Consider the following 6,041-nt stretch of genomic DNA (forward strand, 5'->3'; position numbering starts at 1 on the left):
ATCATCGCCGGCTAAGAAAAAGCTGAAGGAGAGTGAGGACGGAACATGGAGCGTCGTCCCCAAGAAGCGGGGGAAGAGGAGACCAAAGCCTCGGACCACCTTCGCCGCGCCGAAATCAACAGCGCTTACGGTGCGTGCCTCCTGTAAAGAGCCCTGGAGACCGAGAGCGGCCACAGTGATAGTAAGACCGACAAAGGGTAAAACCTACGCCGAGGTTCTAGGGAAACTGCGGTCCCTGGTCGAGCCAGAACAGACCGGAGTAGAGGTCAGGAGCATCCGCCAAGCTCTCTTGAGAGACGTGATCCTCGAGCTTGACGCCAAGACGAAACCAGAGGAGAAAGCCACCTTCAGCGAGGTGATAAAGGGGGCTATTGGGCAGGAGGGCTCCGTCAAGAGGACGGAGCCTCGTGCAACTGTCGAGATCAGAGACCTCGACTCCCTGACGACCAGTGAGGAGGTTGCGCATATCCTAAAGGGGGTCCTGGGAGAGGCCGTCGGCAACCTCAAGGTAACCGTTACCAAGGCCAACACAAGGGGCCAGAAGCTGGCCATTGTCGACCTGAGCGAGGAGGCTGTGGGTAAACTGCTAGACAGTGGCCCCGTTCGGATCGGCATGGTGAGATGCCACCCCCGCCGAAAAGCCAGCGTCGCGAGGTGTTTCAAGTGCCTAGTGGTGCCTTCAAGTGCAAGGGAGCGGACAGAAGGGACGCGTGCTTCTGCTGTGGCGCCAAGGACCACCAAGCAGCGTCGTGAAGGCGATCCCCAATTGCGTCGATTGCGCCGAACACCGAGTGGATACCGCCAACCTGGCGCACGCGATAGGCTCCGGCGCCTGCAGAACGTACCGCGACACCCTAGTGGCGGCAAAAGCGAAACTATGTAGAAATGGCTCGAGCGGAAGATCGACATTCTTTTGCTCAGCGAGCCGTACAGAGCTCGAGAAGACCCGACGTGGTTCGCCGACACGTTGGGAACCGCTGCCATTTGGATCCCGGACCCGTCCAGATTCCGGGTGCAGATGCGCGGTGTAGGTGCGCGGTGCAGGTGCCGGATATATCTGGGTGAGGGGAGGAGGGCTTAACGCTGATAAGCGTATACCTCTCCCCCAACGATCGCATCGCAGCATTCTGCAACAAGGTCGGGGCCCTCGAGGACGCCATCTGCAAGCTGTATGGGGGATATGTCGTCGTTGGGGATCTTAACGCGAAGGCGGTCGAGTGGGGAATGCCCAGACCAGATACAAGGGGGAGATACATCGTCGAGATGGCGGCCCGCCTGGCACTGATTGTCATGAATAGGGGGATGTCTACGACCTTCCGGAGGTTTGGCTACCGGGAGACCATCGTGCACGTCACGATGGCCACCGAGGATGTCGCCCCCATATAGATGACTGAAGAGTCATCGAGGATTACACGGTGAAGGGGTTGTGTATACTAAATGTCCCATATACGGAAAAGTGACTCCCACTGACAACCAACCTCGTATTCCTCAATTATATATACAACCGAGGGATACGCGTCCACTCGTGCTTACTTAACGAACTTATAACTTAACCAAGACTCGCCGTGGCCGCACTGTTCTGACCGAACTGACCGAACTGTCGCGTGGCATCCGATTTTTGCCGCTTATATCCCTCCGGCGGAAACATCGTCTGTCTCCTCTTCCTTTGTCACCAAGGTAACGGTTACTCATCAGGGTTTTCCCCGGCCGCGCTAAACACGCGGTCAGGTAGCCCTGTAGCGGTAGGCGGCCGGTAATTATTTTCCAGCAACATCTGCTGTACCCGTGAGGATGTTAAAAAAGTCAATAAAATCATTTTCGACTTGCAACGGATAGAGAAAGTTTATTACTTAGTCCTTGGCCTCTGCAAGCGAATCCTCTAACAGTTATTATTGTCGCCGGCCGTGTACCGCTATAAAATCGAAAGTTTTTCTAGGCGGGCGCGTAGTTGCAGTACAATGGCTGCTACACACGGCAAGCGACCACCAGTACGTGGCTTTCCGGATAGCCGGGAAACAGCGATGGAGTCGGGACCCACCCTCTTTCTGAGGGTTGAACATTGGAATCCTGGACTAGGAGCAGTTCTGAGAGGCTCTCCAACCTGGGTTGCATAACATCTCGCAACCCACGGAAGGGCCGCGGACCCGGCTGTCGGCGGAGCGGCTCGTCGGCGCAACCATGGACACCGTCCACAAAGCGTGCGACGCGTCGATGAGCCGAGGGGGGGAGGGCACATGTTGCCAAACGGCCTGCGTACTGGTGGTCGAACGAGTCTCCAAAGACCAACCCCGCCTCCTCGCGGCGGAGACTGGGCAACGCACATCTGTATGAGCGGCGAAATAGGGCAATGGCATCCCTCTGCGTTAGCGGCGAGCGCGTTTTTTGCTAGGACCTGCGCGCAGAGGAGTAACTTGTTAGAATTGGACATGGATCTCGTTAAGTTCATGTGCGCGCTAACAGGTGACAAGAGAGGCAAGAGCAGGGGCCAATGAAAGATATAAGCATGGTGGTGCATGGCATGTTTACAATTGACTTCCCTACTAGAGGTCTGTGACGCTGGGTCGACGCGGTGCTTGCGTGCGGCGCTTGGCGCCCGCTACCGTGGTCGACGGTATTATTGCTACTATCACCCGCGGCTCTCGGGCTTGTCGGTGGTGTATTTCCTACCCGCGGTCTTCGGGCTTGTCTGGGTAGAATGCATCCGCAGCCCTTTGGTTTGTCGAGCGGTGCCAAAATTACTTCTATGACACGGGCTAGCTGTGTTGGGTTCAGCAGTCAGCTCTATAAATTTAACAGGAGCAAATACGTAAATAGCCACCCGCTGGCCTAGCACGCTGTACTATTACTGTCGTGTGGCACTTTGGGGGTGGTAACACGGCAAGAAAGCCGTTGTAGCGGTTGGCGTGCGGTGCCGAGCACCCGCCACCGCGGTCGCCTGGCAGAACGACCATCGCTACTTTCATAATATTATCGCCGGCATTATTTCCGGCGAAATACTTAAAGCAAACAAACAACTCCTTGCAGCCGACAGAGAGTTAAGACCGGGTCTACTGACTCCCCGGACCAATGAACTTAACAGCGCTTAAAAGTCCCGGTTCCTTCGCAGCTGTTCACCGCTGATTTAACATCGACCGGCATAAGTAAGCTCTACTTCGCCCGGTCAGAGCAGGCCTCGGCCTCACGAATGCTCTACTTAGACACTAGCTGGTGGTCGAACGACATCGCCAACCTCCGAAGAGAATGTCTGCGTCTGCTGCGGACAGCCCAGCGCGCTAGGCGCACTCCTGATGGGGATGACCTGTGGCAAAACTACAGGGACAAGCGTTGGGAACTTCGTCACACCATCAGGACGAGCTAGCGGCGTTGTTAGAAGAGGCCTGGGCTACCGCATCGTACGCCTCAAAATCGGTGCTCAAAACGGCCCTGCGGCCCTACCCGCGGACGAGGCATCGGCAATAATGGACGCCCTCTTCCCGATCCATCCGGGGAGGGCGGGATGGTCAGCAGAGCTACAGGTGGAGGAAATCCACCCCTTCACCGAGGAAGAGATGCTCGAGACAGCACGCACCTACCGCAATAGGAGAACCCCGGACCCGGATGGCATCCCGGCAGAGGTCGTGAAGTTAGCACTGCAACTGTTTCCGCGACCGATGCTGGGCATGCTTAACGCCTGCTGGGCTCCGGAGTGTGGCCGACCCGTTGGAAGATCCAACGTTTGGCCCTGATCAGCAAGGGCAAGGGGCAGCACTCCGGACTGTCGGGGTACAGGCCCACCTGTATGCTAGACACGGTCGGAAAGCTGCTCGAGAAGATGATCAGGTTCCGCTTACTGGCAGCGTACCGAGCGGCGGAGGATCTGTCAGGTCGGCAATACAGTTTTCGGCGCGGAAGGTTGACCGTTGACGCCCTGAAAGAGATTACGGACGCATGCTGAGAGAGCAGAATCCGGGATAGGCACAGCTGGCACGTCGTCCTTGTGGCTACGTTGGACGTCAGGAACGCCTTCAACTCGGCGAGTTGGGCGGGGATACTCGCGGCCCTGAAGACTACTTCGACGGCCGTGTCCTGCTCTACGACACGGTCGGGGGTAGAAGGAGGAGATCCACAGGAGTGGCCCAGGGGTTGATCTTAGGACCGGACCTCTGGAACGTATACTATAATGCTATCCTGCGGATCGTGTTACCCAGCGTGGCCGCAGTCTACTTGCGCCCAGCTAATACGCACCCCGCGGCTCGAGCCCATCGGAGTTTTCAGGAGCGAACCAAGTATCCACCGCAGACCCTCCGGAACCGGAATGGGACCGTACCCTACTGCTGGCCACCTCAAAAGATCAGGGACACCTCCAACACGGGCCAACCAACCCGGGAACGACCAGGACCAGAAGCCCACCGAAACATCGGAATTCCAAAAAAGATCCACATTTTGGGGTCTTGCAGTCGGGTATCCCCGCAGTGTCGGCGTTTGCGAGCTGACCTTCCGTCGGCTGCCGCCGTGCTCTCGTGCACCCCGCACCGATATCGTAGACGGACTCAACAGTTACATTGTAACAGCGCCGGACACCTGCGTTTCGTGGCGACTTTTGTCTTGGCCACGGAATTGGTGCCGATCTACCGTACCGTCACCACGCGAAAAAGATTACGACAACTGCGCACCGCAGATGACCACCCTCCACTAACGTTCTAAAGAGCGCGGGCTCTCGAGTGGAACCGCGTGGCCACGCGATTTTGTAAACCCTGACTTGATTAAAAATCTAATTCGGAGCCTATTTCAGCGTCGTAATTCTGTCCACGAGATCCACTCGGCCGTACGAGTTACCCTCCCCTATTCCCGTGATCGAAACCTGGACCCCTGTTTTGCAGATCTTTCTCGTGCTCACCGGTTTCCTTTTCAGCCGCGGAGAAAAGCATTTCACGTTTCGCGTGGCACTGTTCTGGTGCCTGGCGGCCGGGCTTGGTATCGCGCTCCGCGTCGGATTTCCCGGGAATCAAGCTTTGTGCCGAGTGGACCACGCATGTACGGTCATGCGTGGCCTGGCCTAAGGGCCTTAGAATCGCGGAGTCGACCTTTCCCGCGTCTAGCGACTCGCGAAAATCAGGGCGGCGTCACAATACAGACTTCGTCCGTCCTTCCGACATCCCAACGACTACGACAAGGGCCCGCTAGAGTATCTTTACTTATGAGTCCTCTAGCGGGTTCCAGGCGAAATGTTCTCCCTTCCTTTTTTCCATAATACAGTCATTTCAGCTGCCGCCAAACTTCCATTTACAGTCCCTGAAAGAGAGACAGCCGGAAGAAAAGAGTGGCAGAGGCGTTCTGTGACATTGTGGGGGCGTGGTAGTCGTGGGAGGGGGAGATACACGTTAAATTTTTTTCTAATGGTCATTATTATTACTATTATTATTATTATTATCATTATTATTATTATTATCACATTATTACTATCATCATCATTATTATTATCATTGTACGTATCATTATTTTTGTCATTTTACTTATCATTATTATAATCGTTATTGTTTTTCAAATAAATTCTTATATTTACATTATTTGTTTATTAATGATATCCCTCTGCACCCTTTTCGCGAACTTTAGTTCTCTCATTTCTTGATCGTTCTTTTCCTCGTACTCGACATGAATGGGTTGTGTACAAGTCTCCATATAATCAAAAAAAGAAAATAATTTATAATTATTCTTATTAGTTTCAGCAGAGTGCGAACAGTTCAGATATTAATATTTTACTCGGCCTACACAAAGCATCACGCATAATTCGGTAGCCCATCGATATTACGGTATGCTTAGTGTAAAGCATTGCTCTTCGAAATGCGATCGAAATGAACGCTGAACTCCACCGAAGTCATAATAACAAAATGAAATGAAAATTCAATATATTCAAAAATTGTGAGAGATAAAAAATTATAATATATAATTATTTATTTCCAAAGAACAAAATAATTATAAACGAGAAACCGCGTTACTGTGACCTTAGCCTTATTGTATTGCATGTCATGTTTGTTGAAATTCTAACTAATTCGTGGATTCCC

The sequence above is a fragment of the Megalopta genalis genome, unplaced genomic scaffold (assembly GCF_051020955.1).
Source record: "Megalopta genalis isolate 19385.01 unplaced genomic scaffold, iyMegGena1_principal scaffold0095, whole genome shotgun sequence".
NCBI classification, from domain to species: Eukaryota; Metazoa; Arthropoda; class Insecta; order Hymenoptera; family Halictidae; genus Megalopta; species Megalopta genalis.